This window comes from Pipra filicauda, unplaced genomic scaffold (assembly GCF_003945595.2).
Source record: "Pipra filicauda isolate LSUMZ 115617 unplaced genomic scaffold, ASM394559v2 scaffold46_size3722508_pilon, whole genome shotgun sequence".
Lineage (NCBI taxonomy): Eukaryota > Metazoa > Chordata > Aves > Passeriformes > Pipridae > Pipra > Pipra filicauda.
The window spans coordinates 71,238-97,022 of record NW_024104609.1 but is presented as its reverse complement, the minus strand read 5'-3'; the positions used below and the strand labels follow the sequence as shown (position 1 = coordinate 97,022).

Genomic DNA, 25,785 nt, shown 5'->3' with positions numbered 1-25,785 from the left:
CGCAGGAGCAGTGCTGCTTTGCAGACTCTGCAGCTCTCAAACCTGTGCCTCAGACACCAAGTAGCTCCATGCACTCCCCCTGCTCAGTCTTCTGAACCAAGCTCCAGGCCTGCCAGCACACTTTCCCACCACATCATACCTCAGCAAATCCACCTTGGGAGAGAACCCCCAAATACTGCATCATCCCAAACAACACACACCTGACTGCACCTCTCAGCCCAAACAACCTGCACCTGACTGCAGCTCAGCCAGCTGTGCCTTCACAACCTCCTCAACTCCATTATAACAAGACCAAAACCCTCAGAGCCTGTTACCAGACATCACAGCCGCTCAGGAAACCCAGCACCCAACTCAGCAGGATCAAGCACATCATTGCCATGTTACTATCAGTATTTCTGCACGTGCACTGAATTCTACGGTGAGCACCATGGTGTTTGCACAAGGCAGCTGGTGGCAGCATGGCAAAAGCAAGGTTAAACACCCTGCAATCCAACTAGGCCAGACAGCTGTTTTGGAGCCAGGCCACCACCAGCCAGGGAATTGCAGTTGGAAGTACGAAGTAAACACAAGGTGGGATGCAGGACGCTCTGCTGCCTGGACCTGAAGGCTTGGGAGCAGCTCCCAGAGTACGCCTGCTCCCATCCTCCCCAAGCGGGGACTGATGCTCCAGCAGGTATGCTTGGGCCATGAAAATAAACACTTACTGAGACCTAATGTGTTGGAGGCCCCGCAGGCTGCACTTTCCCAGATACCAGGGAGGGGGGAGGACAGGAGAAAACCTTTTACCAGAGCTGCCATGCACATCATCTGCTCCAGCATCCCCATCAAGCAGAGGAACTCACATGGCTCAGCCCTCACCAGGTTTAATACCTGAAAGCCTGGTTACCACAGGGCCATCACCCTCCTGCTCCACAGCAACATGCACCACACAATTCGCAACATTGCAAAATGTTTGTCTTCCAGAGGGAAAATAGAAAAATACTGCTGCTCCTCTTGGCCTTTTCTTAGCGAGAGGCATGTTTGGCACTTGTGACATAATGAAATTACAATCAACAGCCAAGTGTCTTTCTCCCAGAAGCAAACTCAAGGGCAAAGCCGGGTGGCCACGGCCTGCCAGCAGCACCCACCATCATCCTGCAGTCCCTCCACTTCAGCAGTGCCTGGGACGTGCTGGGAGCGACCGCTGGCTGCGGCCTGTACAGAGCTCCCTTCCTGACATCCCCAACTGAAAAATAATTTCAGGTGGGAGTGAACGTGGACTGTGCTCACGGTCAGTTCTGACACGCACCGTGCACACCTGGTGCACGTACGCCCGCGCACAGCCAGCGTTGCTGCGGCGATGACCATCCACCTCCCGCGCCGACAGATGGACACATCTGTCCAGCGCAGCTGACAAGGAAGCACTGGGAAGTGCTGGCTCCTTGCTGGCGCAATGGGACCTGAGCAAGACCTGCAGCATCTCCAAGGGAAAGGAGGAACACCAAGGCGGGCAGCCAGGACAGCCAGGGCTATTAGGATCCCGGACCCAGCGTCAGGACTGCTGTTTGCAGTGAGGGAAGCCCGACTCATCCACCCTTTTGTTGTTTTCTGGTTTTTTTTTTTTTTTTTCTTTTTTTAAACTAGCTGGAATTTATCTATTTTTCCAATCCCTGCCTACACACAAACCCAACCTCAGGAGCAAACAAAAATGCCTGAATCGCAGATCAGAGACAAAGCAGGAGGCGGGCGGGCGGCCTGCTCCCGCTGCCCTCACCTCACCCCTCGGCGCGAGGCGGTTATATTTAGGTACCGCCACGGTCTGCGGTGCCGCGGCCCCCTCGGGCACGGCGCAGAATGCAGATTTTCCAGACAACAGACCACAACAGCTCCGTCAAAACCATTAGAGGCTGCGGCGCCCAGGCCTGCGCACAGATGTTTTGATTCCCACTCTCCTGCCACGACAGCCCTCGACAGCCCCATCACCGCCGCCATGCGCTGGACGCCCGGCCTGAATTTCAGCTGGTGAGGAAGGAGGGAGGAGGGAAGGGCAGCCCCACTTGCCAGGGAGGAGCTCTTCTCTCCAGTCCTCCCCTGCCCTGCACTGCCCCAGGGATAGTGGAGCCAGCCCCCCTGGAGCTCCCAGAGGGCATGGGGGATGACCCACCATGAGGAATCAGGAGCAGTGCAAGGGGGACAAGCCCCCAGAGGCACCTGCTGCAGCCCTGGGGGCCTCTCCCAGGCCAAAGCCCCTGTGGTCATCAGTTGCAAGAGCCCGTGAGCGGCACAGGGATCCAGCATGCGGCCAGGTCAGGGGGACCTGGCGGGACCCAGCTTTGTTCACAGTACACCTCTCCTGCCAGCCGGCCGTGCCCACTGGCACGCAGCCCCTGAAGCCACACAAAGGCCAAACCTTGGCTGCGCTCTGGTGAAGGGACACAAGAGCCATGAAACACTCGGCCTCTCCCCAGCCCATCCGTCCCAAACCGATCTCCTCTGCAGTGCAAACACACCTCCAGCCCTGGCACTACGGCAAGGCCAGCATGCACTGCCGGCAGCATCCACAGAAGATGGTTGCCGAAAACTCTCCTACCACATACAAGCAAGTGACATCAACAGGGAAATGATCCCACAAGAGATCGAGCCCCCACAGAACAGAACACAGCATGTGAATAAAGTCAATTTAAAAGCCCACTAGTCCTTTTTCTACTTCTCCATGCAGCATCTTTTTTTTATTATTATTATTGCTATTACTGTTATTTTAGAAAGCGGAAGGAGGTGTTAACAAGGAGGCTGACACAACCAGCCGTGTGTGTCCATCAGTTTGAGATTCAGCGATCCCCACTGAAGCCGTTCAAGTGCTGGCCAGGCCCAAAGGAAATGTGCTGCCCCGGGCTGCTCCCGGCCTCCAGTACGACACCGACAGCAACTGGGGCGGAGGGGTCAAAGCGGAGAGATAAAAGAGGGACACAAGCCTTCGCTTTTGTCAGAGCGGCCACCACCGGGCCCTGGTGTGACAGCGGCCACAACAAGGCCAGGCGACGGTGCCGGGCACGCGGAGCTGCCCGCGCTGCCTCGGCCCACCGAGCAGAACCTTGGCTCGGTCCTGCGGGAACAAAAGGCAGCGTCAGGGTGGGAGGAAGGGTCCAGGGGCTCCACGGCCGAGGGCGAGCGCTGCTGCAGCCGGCATTGCTGCACGGGAGAGGGGCTGGAGCCAACTTCCTGCTGCCCTCTGCTCCCAAAATGACTGCGTTAAAAAAAAAAAAGAGTGGGGGGAAAAAATACAAATACAGCAAAGCAACTTCTCCGGCCAGACAGAGAGCTTCTCTCCCCTCTAATGTGCCTTTTCTTTGCTTTTGTTCCAGTCAAGGCTGCCTGCGGAGGGGGACCGGGCGGGAGGCAGCTCGGGCAGCCGTGCAGGGAAAAAGCCTTCAGCTGTCGGCAGAGCAGGAGCCTGGTGAGCCCTGGGCCTGGCCACAGGGCTGTTGCTGCACAGCGGCGGGGAGCCCAGCATGATCCTGCTGCCAGGGGCCTGGGACGCCCCGCTCGGCAGCCGCCCCCCTCCCGGCTGCTCCCCGGCCTCCGCCGCTGCAGCAGCCGAAAAGCCACACTCCGTTTTTGCTCAGCGCCGGACCAGACAGTGCTCCCTAATGAGGGAGCATTACAATCAGCTTGTAATGCTGAATTTTTAATGCTGCCGAGGGCTCTGTTACATAATAAAGGGGGAAACGGGAGCAGAGGGTAGCCGGCAGGGCTGCCCGCTCCCCCCGGCCACGCAGGTGGCGGCCCTGGCCCACCGGCCGCCCCTCGCGCCCCCTGACCCGCTGCTTACCGCCAGCGCCGCGGGACAGGGCGCGCACGACGCCCATCGGAGCTCCTGCCCTGCCGGGAGGGTTGCACAAACTTTCCTCAAGTGCGTGGAGGGGTGATGCCAAAACGCCGGCTCCGTGCTCCGCCGCGGCTCGGCCGGGAAATGATTTAAAAGCAAAGTTCACGAGCATGTTAACGGCATGCTCTTGTATGTCCCCGCACACACGGGCTGCGCTGCACCGCTCAGTAATACCCTAAGACTGTAAATCTATAACCACTGCAATGATTTAGTGATTAAAAACATGATAACATATTGTGTAACTGCAAACCACAGAATCCCTGCCAACTCTCCTCCGAGATACAGGAACAAAAATACAGAAAATGTGTTGCTCGCAGCGGTCTTCCTAAACTTGATGGAAAGATTTTAATAATAATAATAATAATAATGCAAAAAAACCCCAACAACCCAGACATCAGAAAAAGGCTGGATACAACGCAAGGCTGAAAAAAAAAAATTTAAGACAGAATTTTAAATATGAATCTTGCTCTAACAAATTACAATCTAAACATGCCTCGCTTTTTTCTCTTTTTAAGTTTGTCGTAACTGGAATAACTGGTCTTGTGTGATGTCTTGCATATTCAAAGTGCTTTGTAATAGGATACGGAGACCAAACCTTATTTGCCTAAACTCAATGGGTTTTATTTTTTCCCCTCTCCCCCCCCCATTTCTTTTCCTTTTATTTTCTCTCCTCCCCCCACTTCTCCCCTAACGGGGGTGTGTGTGGGGGGGGGGGGAGGCAAAAGGAAGCAAGGGCTTTAGGCTGTAAGGAAAATACCTGAAAAGGGAAGCTGCAATCCGTAATATGGTAAGGAAAGCCAAATATACATATATTTTTAAAGGCAGCTATGGGAGTTTTGGCCTCTAAGCAGCCAACTTGACCCCATTCTCTCTATTCTCTTATTTCCCCCGTTGCAGGATTCCTGCACCTTCAGTCGGATTCGAACTCAATGTGACCCTAAGGAGGGAGTCACCGAGCCTCCAGAAAATTGCTCCATATTAAACAGGAGCGAGAAAAGGAGAAAGACAGCAGGCACGGAGGGGACTCCGCGTTACAGAGTCCAGGACACACCGAGAGCAGCCCCGAGCACAGCGGGAGGGAGAAACAGATCTTGCTAGAAATCAATTTTTTTTTTGTTTGGTTGGTGTTTTAGAAAAGGTGGGGACAATTTAACAAAAAAACCCAAACAACTAAAGACACAAACAAACGCAACCTAAATTATAAATAATTCACAGTATGAATCCCGCGTGTGCGTGGCACCCCCGCACGCCGTGCACAGCCAGGGCACACACACACGCTCCCCGCGGAGGGTGCGTGCGGCAGCGAGAGCCCGGGCGCGGCGGGTCCCGGGGACCGGCGGGGACCGACAGAGACCCGCGTTTCACGTAACTGCGATAAGCGCCGGGCGTTGCAGCCCCGAGTCATTAACCCTGGCCCCGAGCGGGCTCGGCCTGCGGTGCCGCCCGCCCCCGCCGCGCTCCCGCACCGAGCCGCCCGCGGGGAACAAGAACCGCCGTTACTGTGCGTGGCCAGGCCGTGCGGGCCGCGGGGTGCGGGGCTCCGCGGGGCCGGGCCCGTCACCGCCGGGGCAGTTTTCGGCACTTTCTTCGCCCCTTTGTTTTCCAGCGCGTCCCCGGCGCGGAGCGGCAGCGGGGACCGAGGGCCGCCGGAGCGGCCGCGGCCCGGCGGGGTCCCGGGGGGCGCGGGCTCCGCGCGGGGCCGGGGCCGGGCCCCCGCCGCCGGCCTCGCCGTGCACAAAGCGGCCGGGCGGGCGCCGCGCCCGCTCCGCTCCGCGCCCGCTGCGCGCCCCGCGGCCATGGCCGGCGGGCGGGGCGGGGGGGTCCGCGGGCGCTCAGCGGCCCCCGCGGCGCCGGCACCTGCGCGTCCCCGGCGGCGGCGGCGGGGCTCCGGGACGGCGAGCGGCACAAAGTTTGCTGGGGGATCCGGGGCGGTGGGTGGGAGCGGGCGGGAGGGGGGGCCGGACCAGCCCCATGCAAAGCAGCCCGGGCGCCCCGAGCAGGAGGAGCCCGAGCGGGGGACAGGGCAGAAAAGTTGCCACTTACGCGATCGCTGCTCCGGCGGCGGCGGCGCTTTTAATCCCGGGCGGCGGCGCGGGGGCTACAGATCCCATGCAGGCTGCGGCGGCTGCGGCGGCAGGAGCGCGGGGCTCCGCGGAGGGGCCCGGGGCAGCAGCAGCGGGAGCCAGGGGCAGCAGCCGGAGCCGAGCGAGAGCCGCCGCCGCCGCCGCCGCTGCCCAGCAGCAGCATCGTTGTCGGGGAGTTTGCAGCCCCCCGGAGAGAGGGGGCCGCGGGCGGCGGCAGCAGCAGCGGCGGCGGCGGCGGCGGGTCGGGGCGGAGCGGCGGGCGCGGAGCGGAGCGGGCGGCGGGCGCGGAGCGGAGCGGGCGGCGGGGCTGGCGGTCGCCGGAGCAGGAAGCGCCCGGACTCAGATCTGATGATTGGGAAGAAAAAAAACTCTTTGGATCTTTATTCTGCTAATTAGTTTCCTGCAAAAAATGGCTGATTAGTGCAGTGCGCATGTGCCTCATTACCCAGGCACGACGGGAAGGGCTAATTAGCCACCTTCTGGATCAATAAGATTCAGCCCAGGCGGCGGGGGAGGGAGCGAGCGCGCAGGAGCGGGCGGGGGGAGCGCGGCGGCGGCGGCGGCGCCGCACCGAAACTTGGGGCAAGCGGCCGGCCCCCAGCCCGCGGCGGGGGGGCCCGGCCCCGCGCAGCGCCCTGCCCGCGCAGCGCCCTGCCGGGCAGGGCAGGGGGCGCGGGGCCGGCCGGCGGCTCCGCACCGCTCCGCGGCGGCGGGACCTCCGCGGGGCCACCTGCCCCCGCACCCCGGGTGGGGCCCGCGCCGCCCCGAGCAGGGCCGGGCCGGGCTGGGACGGGACGACCCCCGCCGCCGCCGCCGAAGTTTCCCCGGGAGCAGCCGGGAAAGTTGCGGCCGGCAGCGAGCGCAACTTTGCGCGCCGGCCCCGCAGCCGCCGCCCGCAGCATCCCCGCAGCATCCCTGCGGCGCGGCCCGGCCCCGTTCAAACTTGGCGGCCGCCGCTCCGAGCGGGCCGGCGGATCAATGCGGCCGCGGCCAGCCGCGCTGGGAGCCGGGCTACAGGTTTCACCAGCCATCGCTGGCAACAGCTTTGTCATTTTCTAAAAATAAGAAGCTAAAAGTTATTGTAGAAGAAGGGGCTTTTTTTGTCCCCCGCACAATGTGCCTTTTGTGAGTTTAATGCCATTCTGGGGCTCTCTATAGCCCCGGACAATGGGGAACTCCAGGAGGCGGCTGTGCCCTGCTCGTTGTTGTGTAGTGATTTCTCTGTTCTCCCCCCACCCCCTCCTCTTTTTTCCACCCTTTTTTCTTTTTTTTTCTTTTTTTTTCTTTCCTTTTTTTCTTTTTTTTTTTTTTTTTTTTTTTAGGAAAGGATGCAGCATTCCTCCAGTCCCACCAGAACCTCTGCTTTGATTAAATAAATATTTTTCTAGCCTTACGGTAATGCTTTTCACTTTCTGTTCGGGTCCATCTGCGATTATTATTTAAAATTTTTATTTCCAGCAGCTTTTCCCTCCCCATTCTAGCTCTAGCAAAAAATGTAGATGATTGCTGGGAACGTGGAATTTGAATTTTAGGAGGAGGTGAACCAGTAACAAGCCTCTATCCAGGCTTCAGGAATATGTTTTTTTCATCTTTCTGTAAGAGGCTATTTTATTACTAGCAGAAATGCAGCTGAATTAAATAATCTGTCTTGAAAATCTAAAGAAGCTTTTTCTTTTTTTCTTCATTTTTTAAAAATTTTTTTCTTTATTTTCATAATAACATAAATAACTAACTTCCGGGTTTGTTTCATAGCTCTGAACAAGGAATGCAGTTGCGGTCAGTTTTTCCATTTGGGAGAACCATAATGTAGATGTATTTTATACTGCAAGGTAATAAACTGCATGTTTGTTAGTAAATATTTTAATGAAATGTCTTGAGCTATCCCTATTTCTTAATGTGGGGGTTGTCATTTGGAATTTTGACAAGTCCCTTTAAGTGGGATGGGAGTGAAGGAAGAGGATGGGTGATTAGGAATTTGACTGTACTGTTGATGCACTGAGGGAAGTGTCTTGCATTTGAGAGATAGTCACAGGTTTTAAGACTTAGGGTTTGGTAGGTGCCACAGTTCTGTGGATGTTGTACCTGCAGCCCTGGTGTACCTGGTGATCCCGGTGTGCTGTGTGTGAGTCCTGGTGGTTGGATTGACTCCAGTATGAGACCAGTTTGCCTTTAAAAGCTGCCCTTAAAAATCTGTCAGTCCCTGCTTGATATACGTCTAGCTGGCTTTATGGAAGAATAATTGTTAATGTACTTGCCTTTAAAAAAAAAACAAAACAAAAAAAAAACCCAAAAAACTCCTAAAACCAAACCCTAACAAAAACAAATGCCAAGCAAAAAAAAAAAAAAAAGAAAAACCAACTAACCCCCAAACCACGGAGCCCTGGGGGAAGCGGAATTTTTCAGGGCTGCTCAGTGCGCTGTCTGAGAAGGTGCGTGTAATTTGTAACTGTTTGCTGAACATGAACCAAGTGTGGGTTGAGGATGAAGTTGAGATGAGAATAAAGTAACCCTTGTCTTTAGCACTTGGGATAACTTAGAAGTGCCTCTTTTCTCCAGAGGCTGTGGATCCAGTGGCCCAGGCTGCGAGTGGGTGCTGCCTGCGGCCACATTTTTTGCAGAGCAAAGCAAAAGGAAACGTGTGGGGAAGTTGGGGAGCAAAGGAGCAACTGTGGATGCTCCAGAAATAGGCACCTCCGCAGGGACGTGTGCGGGCGCGGGCTGGAGCCATGGATGTTGTCTCTGTGCTTGCATCGTGAATTCTGGCTGTGTGCTGCTGTCCTCTAATTTCCCATGACAACATATGGATCCCATAAAGGCAAACATGCCGGAGTGCATCTGTCTGGGTAGTTAACACAAACCAAACATCCCCCTGCTCGGCGATCCTGCTGCTCCTCTGGCCGCGCTGCGCGGAGCCCTCCTGCGACAGCCCCTCGCTGCTCCGGCATTCCCCGTCACGCTCCCGGGGTGAGCCCGACTGCCCCGGGAGGGAGGAGGGCAGCAGGCGCCAGCTCAGGGGAGCGGAGAGGTTAAGCGGGAAGAGGGGCGCGCGCCCTGCGGCCCCCCGCCCTCCTGGGAGCTGGTCCAGCCCGAGCAGGCTCTGCCCTGGGGTCAAGTCCTAGGACATCTTCCCTCCACTCCTGGCAAGGCAGGAGCTGAAGCTGGGAAGGGAAACAGCCAGATGAGCGGATGGCAGAGATTTGCCCCTCGTCCTGGATGCAGCCGTCTGGAGGCTGGGGAACGGGAGAGTTCCCAGTTTTCCGAGGTGCAAAAAGAGGTGGTGAGGGGAGGCTGTGTGTGAAAAGAAGGGAAGGAGCAAGTGACGGCCGCAGGACCAGCGGATAAAACCACTACGCAAATACCGAAATGCAGCCAAGGAATTAAGGGATAATTCGTACAGAAATTGTTAGGTATGATTACATGTATGTGCATGCGTGTCTCCTCTAGAAAATTTGCTTTCCATAAGATTTCTTTGTTCTAGACAAAAAGATAATCTGGTTGCTAAAATACAAGAAGGGGCTTCCCTTGCTTTAATTAGAAATCTTGATACAGCCTCATCTGCAATAGTGCGGGTGCCTCTTGTTTCTATACATGTATCTCTGCACACGCATAGATGGGATTTTGGGTTCAAATAGCTTTTAATGTGCTTAGCAGAAAGAAGCTCTCAGTATCAGATCTGCAGGGAAAGTAAGACTGATTTTTCCCATAGGAAACTTGTTAAAGACACAGCTGAATTATTAGATCAACCCGTTTTTTTGTCTCATGGTATATCTGATGTATTTGCGCATAGAATTGTAGTTTAATTTCCGTTATTTTGAACAGATGGAACGAATAGCGGTGCTTTAAAGTTATTATTTGTAGAAATGTATACAAATTAAGAGGAACAACTTTGAAGCAAAATGTTTTTCTGAGGCAGCGCGTATGGCTTTCTGGACAGGACTCTCGGCAAAGATGGTTGTTATCTCTGACATGTAAAACAGGGGTGAGCAGCTCCAGTTTCCTGGGTTCTCCCCTGGAGACACGACCTGGCTGCCAGGGGGCTCGGGAGCAGCTCCCTGAGGCTGGGGTGGGTCAGATTTGCATGGGGCCGTGGTGACAGCACTTGACTCGGTCGAATTTTTAGGGAGCCACAAGCATATTCCCTTGCTCGCCGCCTGGCACGGGGGGACCGGGCCAAGGCTTTGCGATGCCGGAGGCCGACGGTGCACAAGGGGCTGATGTATGGGGATAGTAAAAAAAAAAATAAATTTCCAGGCTATCTTTTTAAATTCAGGCTTTAAAAATTATTGGTGGTAGAGGGGAGATCTAGCTTAGAAAAAATCTCCGTAATATCCACTTCCACAGCTCTGTGCTTCTTGGAAATGTGTCTGAAGAATCAGAACAAAGCATGGAAGGCCAGAGTCCTTGAAGGAGCTCCAAATGATAAAGTCTGCCATTCATTTTAAACACAGCGTGCATTGTGGAAACACAGGTCAATTTGAAGGCATTTGTCAGATTTCCAGTTCCCTCTGCTCCTTTGCAATGGAAATTTGCAATCAAATCCCCGTGCTGGAGTTGGGATGTCTGCCTTGATCAGTTTGTATGACTTTATGCCCAAAGCACTGGCCAGGTAAGCTAGCTTTTCCTTTGGAAAGTTTGTTTGTGTGGAGTTGAGCAGGAGATGGGGGGAAGACTGAGGGGAATCAAGCTGGAGCAGATGCGTTTATTCCAGGTTTGGAAAGGGGAAAGGGCAGGCGATCGGCGGTGACGGATTGCACAGGGCTGGCCGAGCTGCAGGAGTGAGCTGATACCATTTAGAGACGCCCAGCAAGAGGCATGGTAAGGGATATTCCAACAGCAGCGTGGTCATTGTTGGGATGCAGAAATGCAGCAGGGCTGAAGAGCCACATTGCTGAGCAATTCTGGCCAGACAGCAGGAATTTCTTCTGGCGGCATGTTCCCCTTGGTTAATGCTGGGGCTGCCACCCTTATTGCTGACACGAGTGGGGATGCTGGAGGGGGGAGTGCATTTCTCTAGAAGAAATGCTGTAGGATTTGGGGAGGTTTGGGCTGGAGGGGATGTTCAAAGGGACGTTTGTTCTTTTGTCTTCAATTTATTTCTGGGGGTTTACCTGATTATTAAAAGACATTGTGCTCTAGGCAGTGGGATTGACGGGACCTCTGTGGGCTATTCCAGCTGTCTCCAAACCTCTGGCGAGGCTGCTGCAGCCAGGCTGAGTAAACACTCCTTAGTCAGCCAGCAGGCTTGTAATGTGCATTTGCTTGTTTTGCAGGCCATAACACAAGAGGAGTGGATGTGTTTGCCATGGAAATAAACACTTGGAATACATCTATATGTTTCTTGGCTTTTTGAGAGAAATGAAGAAAAAAGTCTTGGCATTTAATTAGGAGTCACTAACCTGATAAATATTGAACATCGTTTCTTTGTGAGCTGTTCCCTGTGCTTGGAGTACTCTATGGATGTATTCCACAATTGCACTTGTTTAATGCCTGTATCACCTCATGCCTATTGTATTTATGTTGTCATCAATGTCAGATTTTAATTAAACAATTAAATCACTGTCACAGCAATTTCCCTAGAAAACTATTTTAAATGAAAAATCCCACAATAAATGTTTGAGAACCATCTTAAAGGGAAAAAAAGAGGGAAATAAGTTACAAAATAAAATTACAGTTCCCACAGAATTAGAAAGAAAAAAAATGTTTTCAGCACTGAGAGGAATTCTGGATTACATTCCGATTCCACAGCATTCAAAGTGTGTCAGTAGGGAGACTAAGACAACCTAGCTTGTTTTGGGCGCCAGTCTGGGTCTGTCAGGCGGAGCCGATAGTGCAGGGACCCCGGTCCAGGGCTGGCACATCCTGTGCTCACTCCCCACTGTGGGCCAGGAGCAGTGACAGCATAGCAAACCTCTCATCTCAGCACAAACCAGGTACCAAGCGCTCCTTGGAAAACAGTCCATCCGCCTTCTTCCCCTCCGACTTATTTCAGAATTAAGCTGCAGATTTGCAGGAACACCTGCATCAAATTATTCACTAAGTTAAGCACCAGCACCAGCTGTACTTACTATATAGTAACTACGTTCCCCAACCCTGAGTTGTAACCAGCAAGCAATCGGATCTGACATAGCATCTTTGCTGCAGTTAATCAAACAGTTCATCGTTATCTCTTTGTAAATATCTGCTCTTATTCCTCTAAACCTGTACTACTTTGCACGGAAAAATCACAAACATGAGATGCAAAATTCATCAGACAAGGTATCTGCAGGAATCACGCTCTCAGCCACACGCCATGATATTACCTGTATTTAACATAAGCACATCTGACATTTGCGGCGACGCGAGCTGTGCTTATTGGAACGGGGGCCCGGCTGTGATTGCAGCGCGACGCACCCCACGGCTGCCCCCAGCCCTCCCGGCCAGCGCCACAGCCACTTTGATTTGTGCCCTGGGAGGGCTGTGCTGGGAGCTGTGGCGGGGGCTAGGGAGGCTCCACTGTCCCCCCTGCCCACAGCAGCCCCCAGCTGGGGCTGAGGGGTCACCCCTATCCCAGCACCCAGCCCAGCAGGAATCCTGGGCACTGTTTCTTTTAGGTCCATGCTGCATTTTTTATTGGAATGCAGCTTTGCAGATTGGGTTATGGCTGGGCTGCGTGTGGTTTGTATCAGCCCTGAAGTGTTTTACAGCTGGAGATGATTTGGGGGGGGGGGGCCACATCCAGCCTGTCCACAGCCAGGTCTGATGTTTGTCTGCTGCTGTCTCTCTAATTTTTTTCTATGTGCCTCCATCAAAAGGTGAGGTTAGCATTGGGGGGGGGTGATGACGAAAATGACAACACCAGGCCCATCCCTCCCCCCTCCTCATTTCAGTTCGGTTCTCCCAAAAGCAATTTGCCAGCAGATCCCCTTTCCTCCTGTGGCCACAACAAGTGGAAGGTACCCGCTGCAGCTCTGCCCGAGCTGGGCAGCCTGAGGCCTGGGCACAGGCTGGCTGTAGGCAGCACCCTGGCAGGGACCCCCCACCCCAGCCAGCACCACTTGTGAGTCCAGGGCACAAAATCTATAACCTCAATTCAGCCAGTGAACCCCAAAGCACATGCTTCCATCAGGCCAGAGCCATGGCAGAGCCTCCACAGTCCCCTTGAACAGGGCAGATCCTCACCTGGGCCTGTCCAGGGCCACCCGCACTGTGCCCAGAGGCTTTGCCACCAGAAGGGACTTGGCTGAGCATATGCAGCCAGAAATACATATTTTTATACTCAGGAAAGGGGAAAATGGATGAGGTTGCACAGAACCCTCCTCCAGGCAGGAGAGGCTGTGCTGGAGGAAAGTATTGCTCATAATGATACTTAAGCCCAGACACTTGAATGCTAAAGGTTAAACTTACATTCTTCAAGAAAGGGCTCCTTGCCAGCTTGAACCGTGTTGTGTGTTCACTATTGCCTCCTCCTCCTCTTCATCCACTCTCAATCCACTTTTGGTATTTGTTGAAATAACTAAGGTTCTGGGGTGGGTTTTTTTCCTCCCTTAATTTGTGTTCTCTGTGCCAGTTCTCAGCCTTGTGGCTGTCACAGGGTTAAAAAAAAAAAAGGCAGTCCAATGGCAGTATGAAAGTGAAGGTTTTTTTCTTAGCTGCATACTACTGTAGCTTCAATCCATCAAAAACCAGCCTCAGCACATGCTCCATCCTCCAGTGACACACAGTCCATAGAATGCCGTTCTCCACCTCCTGTCCTCAGCTGAATAACCAGAATGTACATTTTGACAATAATGCTAAAAATAGAACTGAAAAACAAATTGAAAGGCTGATATATATATATATATGTGTATATATATATATATAGTAACAACAGGATGGAGAGAGAGTTTTGGAGGCAATCCTCACTAGGGCTGGAGATGAAACTGGTGGCAATGCTTCCAAATGCTCAAGTCGAGGAAGGAGAAACAGGAAAATGCCCACCCAGGATCAGCACTTTATGATGAATTTCAGCATAATATGAAGAAACAGACACGCAGTTTGGATGCTACATTTAGATCTTAATGATCAAAGAGCACCTTCTCCATATACTTTCATGCTTCTCCCCAGAGATATTTCCCATTAAAAAAGAATGGAAATAACATTACATTGTGCACGCCTTCTAAAGCAGCCCCTTTACACAGGCTCATGCAGGCTTTTCGTGGAAATCAGTCTTAGGTGAAAGCACAGAACATGGATCCCTACGTCTCAGCAGCAGCAGGTAGAGGAGACCCAGACAGGAAGGCTGGATCAAAGGCTTTGAGGAGGAGCATGGAAAAGAGCCAGAGTGAGCTTCAGAAGTCAAACACAATTTTTATTTGGGTTCAGAGATGATAAAAGGCCAGTGATGTTCATTTTCCTACTTCCTGCAGCAAGGGACCAGGGGGCTGCAGTGCTCCGCATCCCTTTCAACAGCAGCTTGCTGCAGTGTATTTCTTGGCACGGCCCTAATTGTATCTCCTGGTCCCAGTGGAAGTTCACACTTTTTAATATGTCTTATTGCTTCTGCAACTGCTGCCACCAGTCAGCAATCACAAACAGGAAGCTATGAGTCAGCAGAGCCATAACCTGCGGGCTGACAGCGGCCAGAGGAGAGGGACGATCCTGGAAAACACCAAGAAGGGCCGAGCCGGCCAGGCCCTGCTGTGGGAATGGTGCCCAGCCTGGCCCGGGGATGTGTCTGGAGCCTCGGTTCCTAATTCAGCCCTTCAGCTTACACCGAAACCTGGCATAAAGGCCTAGATGTCACTCTGGGCCTGAGTGCCGTCAGAGAGGTTTCCCAAAGCTGGTCCCCAAAGCTCAAGGCTGTCACGGCAGGGCAAGAGCAGACGGGGACAGCAGTACCAGCCCTGGGTTCAGTTGCTCATCCATACTCCAAAGAGCAGTTTTTTTACCCCAGTAGGGAGAGGCACGGCAGAGGAGGGAGTGGTGACCCCTTGGCCGGGAGACGCCGACAGCACCCAGAGCTTGGCTAAACCACGGCTCACGTAGCGCAGGGAGTGGATGATCTATTCCCAGCCTGGTTTTGTCTGTTTTCTAACTGTATTTAGCAGCGAGTTTACTCCAGATTGAGCCTGCGTGAGTAAGTGTGCATGTAAGGGTTGAGGATTGGCTGTGGCAGGCAGAGGGTTTGCTGAAAGGCTTGTTAAGGAAGCACTACTGACCATGCAATCCAATTACATAATGCTTCAAAAAATAACCGAGCTGGGAGTCGGGTCTGAGCAGCGCGTTTCAGCAGCAGAAAGAGGTATCAAATGTCCGTCTTCCAACCCAAAGGCTGACAGTGTATTTGTGCCACAATCTGACACTGCACCTTGGCCGTAAACTGCTCTAAAGAGGAAACTTGCTTCCAGGGGAAATGTCTGCTGTTCCCTTTCAAGGCAGTGCTGCACCCTGCAGACCAGCGTTATTTGAGTCCTTGTAAAATTACCACTAATCTCTGCACTCAGGATGCCTTGCGTTTTATGGGCACTCATATGACGGCAGCTTTGTTTTCTGGGGGGAAAGTGGAGTGCTGAGCAGAGAGAAGCAGGCACCTGGCCATCAGCAATGCCTCTCAGGGGGTTTTCCTCAGCTCCTTGCAGTTACTCTTGGCTGTTCCAGACAGGACAGACATAGAGATGATGCACAGTATTATACAGGACAATGTCTGAAAAAAATACCCTGTCCTGTCTGGGGAAGATCCAGATGCTGGGCATCTGCCCGTTCCTGGGCAGAGCTTGCACAGAGCTGCGCATCCCTTCTGTCGAGATGGATGCTGAGGGAGGGGACCGAAGGGCCAAGTTCCAGGGTGGCTCTATCCACACGCTGTTTGGGATGACTGGGGATTTAGAAACCTCATCTCAAAGCAGCACTGATAGGTTTCATTGGAGTTACTAATTTAACTGCTGGGCTGCGTCACAGAGAAGGCACACTTCTGGAACAGCAAACTAAGGATATTCTTGGCCTCTGCCGAGCTGGGGGGGCTCAGCTGCTGGGGATGCTGCATGAGCTCCTGTGACGGCCACCAGCGCCCGGCTCTGGCCTTGTCCCAGTCTCGGGAGCGGTGGGGTCCCTTGGCCGGGGAGCACCCCGTGCTCCCCGGGGCTCTGCCGGGCGCTGCCCACGCCGGGAGCCCCCCGGTGACACGGGCGAGCCCCGGCCCTGCGCCACCGCCGGGCCTGGGGCAGCGGCGCGGCGGCCGCGGGCGCGAAGGGGTTACGGGCGGCTCGTCCGGCCCGGCCCGCCCCGCCGCCTTCCCCGGCTGTTCCCGGCTGTTTACCTGGAACGCCCGGCCGGAGGCAGCGCTGACATCACCGCCGCGCCCCCTCCCTCGCTCCCTCCCGCCGCCGGCCGAGCCTCGCCCGCCGCGGGGCCGCAGCTCCGGGGCAGCGCACAGACCTGTCCGCTCGGCCCGGCCCGGCCCCGCCGAGCGGATGGTGGCACCGTCACGGGGGTGGTGGCCCTGCCATGGGGATGGTGGCCCCGTCGCGGGAATGGTGGCCCCACCATGCAGATGGTGGCCCCACACCGTGACGACACTGCCCATTTTCCCCCTGTGCCCACGCTGGGTGCAGCACACGCCTACGGTGCCCAGGTTCAGCCCCGCGGCTGTTCTGCCCTCCCCGCCCGGCAGCCCCTGCCCCTGCCATCCGCAGCTCGGCCCCCTCACCCATGGCCCTGGGCACACACGGTGCCACGGCGCTGCCGCCTGCCCACCCACCTGGCTCCCGCGTCGCAGCCCGATGCTCGGGGGCCACCATGCTGCCCGCTCCTCACTGCCTGCACCCTCCTCCCCAGGGCCGCTCTTGGGCGCTAGCGGTGCTCGAGCCTGGCTGGTCACATCGGGCTCTCTGGCAGGCCCGGATGGCCCGTGGCCCTGGGCACACGGTGGCCACAGCCAGCGGCGCAGGTGCTCGCCCCTCCGGGGGTTGCTCACCCCAGCCGCCCGTGGCAGAGCTGCTCTGTGGACGCTTTCTTCGTGCATTTGGGCAGGGAGCCAAAGTATGCAGCTTAAAGGAAATGTTTAATAAAGACACAGGAGCCCCAAACTGTTTATTTTTCCTTGCAGAAAGGTGGAGAGACGATGTCCCTGGAAATGCTGCCGGGCCAGGCGCAGGCCGGGGGCCGAGCTGGGGCTGACACAGTCTCTCACCTCTCCTTCCCCTGACAGCCCCGGCCGCGGGGTCATAAACCGTGGGGGGAAAAGGCAGCCTATTAGTAACTCTATTAAGTCTCCATTAGTTAGGTGTGAACTCATTACTCTAATATACCTGGAGGTGGGATCCCACTTGCAGGACATTAGCGCTGCAATAAGCACGTTTACCACCCCAGCCTGACTGAGCAGGGGAGAGGAGCCCCACAACACCTGGAGCAGACCCGTGCCTGCTGCAGCACCACCACACAGAGACCCTTCTAACCATGCTCACCCCGGGGTGGCTGCACTCCTCCCACACAGGGTCCCTGTCCCCCATGGTGGTGGCCCCTGTGACCAGTCCCCCAAATCCCCCTCTAGACCACCCATTCCTGCAGTAGCAACAGAGGAGTCACTGAAAAACACTCTCCTCATCTGCTCACTGAAGAGTGGCTGTGCCATGGGGGAGCTACTCTCTCACCTTGTAGAATCAGAGTCATTTGGGTTGGAAAAGCCCTCTAAGATTGAGTCCAGCCATTCCACCAGCACTGCCGAAGACACCACTAACCCATGTCCCCAAGTGCCACATCCACACGTCTGTTAAATTCTGCCGGGGCTGATGACTCCACCACTGCCCTGGGCAGCCTGTGCCAGTGCCTGACAACCCATTCAATGAAGAAGTTTTTCCTAATCACTGAATCACAGAATATCCTGAGTTGGAAGGGACCAACAAGGAATATCGAGTCCAACTCCTGGCCCTGTACAGGACAATCCCAAGAATCCCACCATGTGCCTGAGAGCTTTGTCCAACACTTCCTCAATGTCCAATCTCAACCTCCCCTGACCCGGCCTTTTCGATGTGTTGGTGCTTTGTGACAGGAACTGCTCCGCTGTCTGCAGAGCTGAGCACACTGCAATGGACTCACAGTGAACTAAATAATGAGCTTATAGGAAATCAATTAATTAATAATAGATAGGATGCAGGAGCAGGACTTAACTGGGTTTGCTGAGTTAGCACAACGAAAAATATGATTGTGGGGAGAAACCTGTAGACGTAGAAATTTTTTTCCACCTCTTCAGTCAGTTTTAACACGCCAGTGTGAGCTGCCCAAGCCCTCCCTGGCCGCTGCCAAAGCCCCTCACAGATAGGTACCGTTTGCCCTGCAGAACACAAAGACTCTGCACCGTTTCCTCTCCATCCATATTCACACTTCGAGGCTGCACAAAAGCAGAGTCCATGCAAAACTCTTCCCAAAACTAATTTTTAAGCCCATTTATTCCTAAATAGGGCTAAACTGTACACGATCCCTGAAAAAAAGCTGTTCAAGAGTGCACAAGTAGGATTTCAAAAATTATTTCAGGAGGAAGCATGATCTTGTTTCTAAGATCCTTGGCCAAAAAGAGTATAAAATTAATGGCATTAAGTGCCTAAAAATACTCTCGAGGATCTGGGAGTTGGAACAGGGGCCTGGATTCTGTTGCTAGCTCTGCCACAGACTCACTGTCTGTGCTGAAGGACCAGCCCAAGTGGGACATGGGGTAAGCTGGAAGTTACCAGAAATGGACTTCAGAGCTCACTCTCCCCACTTTTTGTCCTATTTTCCCAGTCTGTACAATACTGACTCGCTGTGATGGAGCAGAGCATGTGAGATCGGATGTTGGTGTAATTCCTCCTGGTGTGTTTCCAGAACACCATGAAACCATGTCCTTTCACAGTGCCCCACTGATCACCATCACCTGCCCTTTTTTTCCTTCCCTATTTCTCTGGAATTAACTCTCACAATTCAAAACATCAGCAGGTCCAAACAATATGATTAAAAAAGAAATTAACTGCTAGAAAAGTGCTTTCTCCCTCCCAGCAAATGCAACACCTCCTTGTGCTGTCCTCCTGGTCAGTGGCAACTTATCTACCATAAGGATGTTAAAGTCCAGTGTCCTGCAAAATTCAGTATTAAATGTTTATGCCTCTGAGCAGGAGAGACAGGCATCCTTAAAATGCAACACTTGCAACACTGGAAAATCCTGAAATATTCACCTTTTGATATGTAATATTATATCTAGGGAAATTATTTTGTCATGTAAAAGTGATTTTATGGGTTTTTCTCACTCTGTTTTTACTGTTACCCTGTTAACTAAGGTACCTGTTTCTACATGAAATCTCATACAAAAACGGATTAAAATAATTTTGCGAGTTTCTAAAATTTGAACATCTTGCTAGTGGCAGGACACCCAATGACAAAACAAGAGTCCATCAGCAAAGCCTGAGCTGAACTCACTGTTGGCATCTCTCATTACAAAAAAGGGACAACCCAATGCTCTTTTGACAAGATCTCAAATCCCTGTAATTCCCTGTGCATCTCAGCTATGAAACCACTTTTGGCATAGTAATTTAAACTGCTAACAGAAGATTCAAAATAGCACACTTCAGTGATAAACAGGAAAGTTTATGCCCCATAGTTGCTTTCACACCAGCATGGGGCACTGACGTGGGACAGAATCCTGCAGAATGTGTTCTCTGTGGATCCCAGACCCTGCCAGACTTTGCCATCAGTAAAAGTATTCCAAGAGAAATGAACACCCAGGCAGGGAAAACCTCTGCTCACCCACAAAAGGGAGAGAAAGTGACTGGTGTTTCTATGGGTGACTCCGTCTGATGAAATCAAGTATTTAAATGACTTCTGTTTACACAGGATTTTGAGAAATAATGCTAATTTGCAGAATTGGCATCTGGGGTACGAGTATAGGTACCCTGGGAGAGCACTTATGGAGCCTTTGTGAAGCTAAGTAATAAACACTTTGTCTTCACCACACTATTTATGGGTTGCTTGGGGGCATCCTGCTCTCCTCCTGCCCCTACCTGGGCATAAAATTATTGCCCAACTAGGTTTTAATCAGAGCAACAGTAAATCTGAATGACCACACATGCACAGCCATTCCTGCTCCCCGATCTCCAGCATTAATTATAAAGTGGGAGTGTTTACACAGTACATACCACTTTCCTGACTTCTTTCTTGTTTATGTCAAAACCTTTATGGACATAAAACTTTGGAATTTGCTTTTGGAATAAAACTGCAATTGAAGTGGCAATAACTGTGTTGGAAAACAACTCTGCTCTTGCTTCCCCGGTTCCGCGGTCACGGCAGGTTTGCACTGGAACCTCTCCCATTGGAGCGTGTTGGTTCAGGTCACCTCCTTGCTGCCCCGGCTGGATGGCTCCTTAGAAACTCCAGCTTGAGATGGCTCAGAGCAAACACTCCAGCTTTCCCTCCTGAGTCCTTTCCTTTGCTCTCCCCATGTCTGGGCCCACTGCACACATCCCCACACCCCTGGTCAGGGGTTTGTGGTGCTCCCCCCATTCCAGGCTGGGGGTCAGGTCCTCACTCTTTCCCTCCCAGTGTACTGATCTGGCAGCCTCTTCGCTGCTCCAGGTACAAGCCTGGTCCATGCCCTCAGACACCCTCTCACTCAGATTTCCACTGAAAGGGAAACTTTTCTTCCACAGTAAGTTATTACAAACCCAAGAGACATCCATCGGATGCCATACACATGGCAAGGATACCAATAGTAAAGTTACTCATGCTCCACAAGCACTAAATTATTCCTTGTCACACTGGCCTGGTTGCTCGTTTCGTTAGGTTGTCACACAGTAAATTAATATGTTGGCTGTTTGAGGCTGAGAACTCTTTTTTCTATTTGTTCAGTAAAACAGATACTGTACACCCTGGGCACCATATAAAAATAATAAATTACCATAGCACACAGGCAAGGTATTACTTGTGTCTCTCTCTGCCTTTACTTTATCCCCTCCATCCTCTGCCTTTCCCCTGATCAATTCATCTTCCATTTGCTTTCTATTTCTGTCTGTAGGTTTCACTCTAATACGTATTGCTCCGATATTCCAACCATGCCACCTGCTCCAGAACTACAAGTACAGAGGTTTTACCGACATGGAGAAGAGGGAATCAGCAAAAGCTCAAGGGCAGGAGAAGAAATAATGTATATACTGCAAACTGTAAGAATATCAGGAAAAAGGAATTGAGTCTCTACCTGGTGCTGTCTCTGATGCTTAGATGCCTCCTGATTCCCGCCAGACTCTTTCTTTACTCTTCACATCCAACACAGAAATGGGGAGACTTGGTAGCCAGAGGAATCAAACAGCCTTCTCTATAGGCAGGTTGGGAAGTATCTGACCCAATCTCCCTTGCAGGTTAAAATGCCTTTTAATTCTGGTGGGCTGAGTCGGGATGGGAATGAATAAACTCTCTCTTCATTTCAGTGTCCAGCTCGTGGAAGCTGCACAGGCTGGATATTAACTCTATCCAAATTCCTTTCCTCCTTGGCAAAGTTATACTATCTACAAAAAGAAAAATTAAAAATATGTCTGTGTTTGGCCCCTTACAACTTTGGTTCTTGCCCCTTGTTTGTACTTTCCAGGGCATGGTTCCGACTCAGGTTTTAGCACATGGCCCCCCAAGAGCACCCTTGCAGTCATGGGGAGTAATCACTTATGGCAATACTTAGTGCATCATGTTTCCAAAGCATCATGTCATCTTAACTAATAAAAAATCAACAGAATTTACTGTTTGTTCTTAAAAAAAAATAAATAAGCAAAGAAGTAAAATTTAAATATTTACTGAAAAGCTAAATATTGTAGCCTTGTGCAGTTATTGGCAGGAGATGCTGTGCAAATAAAACCACGGCAGGCTGTTGCTTCCCACATCCCCGAGCGCTGACCCGCAGCCGCCGCTCTCCCCAAGCCTCCTTCCAACTCCTGCCAGGACCACGGACCCTCCCTGGAGAAGCATCTCTGGCACATCCATGGCTCAGGTACGTGTTGGGCCTTCACCCATCTCCCTTCTCCTCTCACAGGAGGGTCTGGGGTTACTAGGTCGCAACTCTCCTGAGAAGTTACAGACATCACTGCAATGCTCTGGCAGGTAACTGGCCCCGAGGGCAGAGGAGGAAGCCAGGTGTGTTCTCCTGGTGTGTCCATGTGCTTTGCGCGGCAGGAAGTGCTGGACCATCGGAGCTGAGCGCGTGGCCGAGCCCTGGGCCCTGCTCAGGGTTTCTGAGCTCCGCAGGTGAGCTGGGCTGACCCGGAGGGGAAGGTCACCTGCTCCTGGTGTCCCACTCCCACCCCTCCTATCCCACGTGGCCATGCATTAGTGATGGGCAGTGCTTGCAGATGGCAAAGTTCAAGCCGGGCTAATTAAACATACCAAGCTAATAACCTTCCATTTTGGGACTGGTATAATTCATAATTTAATGTATTGCTGCTGAGACATTAACCTTTCAATAACTGGCACAGTGCCCACAGCAGCCTGAGTGCTGACCATCTTTCAGGAAAATGAGTATTATTGTTAAAACAGGTATAAATCATTCATGGCTTCAGCTTTTGTGTCAAACTGCACATGAAAATAAGTGGTAGGCTGGGTAATTTATTTACCTTTTGGTGGTTATTCTTGTGATTTCATGATCATATTCTGTGATTCATAAACACTGGCCAATTGCCATTCTGTTCTCATTTTGCCTTTTCAGTATTGCAGTGGTTATTCTGATTTTCATCTTTAAGGAGTTCAAGACTGGTGCAGAGTTGCTTGATCCAGGCACAAATGTAATCTCATTTCAAGAAGGAAAAATTTATTTTAAGCTAATTCTGCAGTATTCAATGCAATTATTAAGGTTACCAACTTGTTACAATTTTGCATTTTGCTAAAAGAAATATTTCTTTGAAAACTGGTGTATAAACACAGATTCAAAGACTCTTCTAAGTTCTCCTTCAAAGGCAGCCAGGAGGAAGCTCACACATTTACTAAAGAGTTTAATAAAGATCACCTCCTATCTCTTCCAATCAAATGCTGAACAAAGATGGCCCACTCAGTCAAAAGGGGAAACTATCTGTGTCTGCGAAGACGCATTAAAGATGAGTCTAAAAAAAATCCTAAGTGGATGCTGAAGAACTAATCCACTTGCAAAATTGCTATTTTTGAAGAAATTAACTAAGAAATCAGCAAGAAGCTGTTTGTGAGCATGTCTGTAACATTTAGTGCTCAAGATAATGCCAAGACCAGGACATTTTAGAGGCGCAAGACAAGAAGGGAGCAACATCAGCACACTTGGTTTTAGGCTTCTCCTCAGGACTTTACATGGTCACTCTCAGGACCATGTGAGCAGTGTCAGAACAACTGAACATAAAGTGAACCTGCTCATGGGGACAGAATACAGACCCCTCAGAACAAGGATTATTTGAAAGGTTGAGTTCCACTGTATGTTTCCTTCTTCATACTGGAAACAGTGTTAGCCCCAAGAGCGTTTATTTTTCCATTGATAATGATGCAGGAGACAACCCTTCACTCCTACAAGTGATCACCTGCCTTTGTTAATCCATATCTGTGTTACCTGTGGCCCAGGGCTGAGCTTGTGCACCCACATTTTGGGTTCTGAGACGTGTTGTTTGAACCAGCTGCACCTGGATCAAAGCCCAGCAGCTCTTTTTTCCATGGACACTACGGCGTCCCTGCATTTCACTCCCTCTGCTGGCTCCAGTTATACATCAAATGAAGCTTTTGAGACCTGAAATTTCTTAAGGCAGGGATATATTAAGTTCACCTCAATCTTCAGGGTCCTGGGCCTGCCTTGCTCAGCTCTGCTCTCTTTACAGGCATCACAGCTGGCAGGGATGTAGCCCTTCCTCCTCCCAGCCACGGCATCCCAGGCTCAGGACAGGACCGTGGTGGCATCGCCAGCACTCCCACTGGAAGTCTGAGTGGAAAGTGTGTAGTTCCACCTCTAACAGAGAGAAGGACCTCACCTCACCAGGTTATACCTGTGGGTGCAAGAATCATGTGTAGCCACAGGTAACTCCAGTCACGGTCATGCTGAGCCAAGTGCCTGCTGCCAGTGCCTGCTGCCTTGATATAACTTCCTGAGGGAACTGGAGCATGGACTTCAAACATTTAGTATTTAGGGAAGAAAAAAAAGAAAAGTAACACTTTTGAAGAATGCCCCTCCTGAGTTTGAAGGACCAGGAGGATCCCAGCTGTGGGTGTGTGCCGGCGCTGCCACAGCTCCATGGAAAGTCAAGTGCTCCCTCCCTGCTCCAGGCAGGCTGGCGGAGAACAAGCCCTCTTGGCCAACACTCCCTGACACAGCTGTGCTACGCGGACAGGCTCTTATGCAATTTTTTGCTTTCCAGTAGCCACGTGACTTTCTATGGCAAGAATTACTCAATGTGCAGTTCCTGTCTGAAGTGGCCCGTCCGAAGTATTCAAAACAAGTTCTGAGCAAACCCACATCTCAAGGGCTGGTGTTGCCTTCAGGCAGATATTGTTGTTATTTCACAAGCAGGAAAACTGAGGTAATTTTTTTTTTAAGGGGGTCAGATGCTACATGTGTACAGGCACTGAACACCCTCAGTGCTTGCCTAAAGCTGGGAAGAAGCATTGAAAACACACAGATGTGATAGATAGTGCATATTTGGGCACGGATTCCTCCCAAACCATTATGCTTTTTGCCAGGCACATATTTACCTGCCACAGAAACGGACCTTGTACCTCGTTGTTCAAATACTTGGCTGCAGTTATTCTGTATTTCAGGTTTTTGGTACTTCCCGCTTGCTCATATACCAGGCTGCAAACCCCAAACCAGAGCAGAAGTCGCTTCCTGCACCGTGGTTATAAGGGAGTTAAAGTTCAGGTTTCTAATTGCTCTCTCGAGGCCTTATTACTTGTTGATTAGGGCCTTTTGGGAATGGTATCAAACCTATAATAATAAACACTCATTTCACTGGGAGGTTTGTAGCTGCTGTGGCAGCCCTGCGGCCCTTCTGAAACAGCACTGCTACAAACCAACCAGGAAAGGCCTCTCTAACCTCTCCAGAGGCTTTCCAGGCTGGACAGGTCTGATCCACTGGCATTTTCCTGTCGGGTTGGAGCTGGGGCTGCACTTCTGGCAGAGGTGCTTGTGTCTCTGTGGGACCCTCTCCCCTCTTGCAGCCCAAGGACCAGCGCTGTGAGTGGGGTCTGGGGCAGGAGCCTGGGGGGAGCACATCTGTGCTGGCAGATTTGGGGACAGCAGCAAGTAAGACTGCTAGCACACTGCTGGTGGCCAGTCAGTTTTGCAGAGATTCCTCCTGCCCATGTTCATAGTCCGTTATCTCCTGTTCTGTTATGGCACCCGAATAGGACAGATGGCCTGAAGGTGCCATCCTGAAAAATAGGTACTTTAAGATTCAGCAAAAGACTCTGACATGTGAGGATGTCGCTGTATGAGGAGTGTTTGCTGTATGAGAAGTTTCTCAGCAGTACCCTTGGCACAAGAAGCCTCCTCCTGTAAGTGCCCATGGCCTGACCAGCCCTGCAGGAGCTGCAGACGGTGCCCAGTGCCAGATCAGGGCTGTCTCTGCTGAAGGTCAGGGATGCTGCATCCCCATGGGGCTCATGGGGATACAGTGCCCAGACCCCCAGCTGCGACAGAAGTGGTCCTCCAGTGAGGAGCTGTGGTGGGGCAGTCGTGAATGCCCAGCTGGTCATCCCCACCCTGTGGCTCATCAATGCACACATTCTTAATTACAAAACCACTGATTTCTCCTAACACAAGCAATCCAAGGTGTCATTCCCAGGTTAGATTCTTTGGAAGTGCTTGTATGGTATTGTTTTTAGAGTCTGCGTGTCAGAAGGGGTGGGATGGGTCACAAATCATCTTGAGCAGGA

The 25,785-nt window shown here is 52.1% G+C and overlaps 1 protein-coding gene and 1 long non-coding RNA gene across 8 annotated transcripts in view; one reads left to right on the top strand and one right to left on the bottom strand.

Moving 5' to 3' along the window:
• The window catches only part of ZFHX3 (zinc finger homeobox 3), a 208,970-nt gene that overhangs the window by 124,065 nt on the left and 59,120 nt on the right, over positions 1 to 25,785 (bottom strand). The window contains exon 3 of one of the 3 annotated variants that reach the window (XM_027715968.2): positions 21,122 to 21,428. The exons of 1 other annotated variant lie outside the window; for it this stretch is intronic. The gene's annotated coding sequence lies outside the window, so the exon portion shown is untranslated. Of the gene's footprint in view, positions 1 to 3,808; positions 4,002 to 21,121; positions 21,429 to 25,785 lie in introns of those variants that run through there. One more of the 3 variants, XM_027715965.2, reaches the window with a different exon arrangement.
• LOC113985309 lies at positions 7,270 to 11,517 on the top strand. Of its 5 annotated transcripts, XR_005565397.1 has the most exons (4): positions 7,270 to 7,344; positions 7,702 to 7,778; positions 10,291 to 10,764; positions 11,220 to 11,517. It is a non-coding gene; the product is annotated as an uncharacterized LOC113985309 (long non-coding RNA). The 5 variants fall into 5 exon arrangements; XR_005565394.1 differs by lacking the exon at positions 7,270 to 7,344 and having other exon boundaries at positions 7,353 to 7,778; XR_005565396.1 differs by lacking the exons at positions 7,270 to 7,344; positions 7,702 to 7,778 and adding an exon at positions 8,243 to 9,356.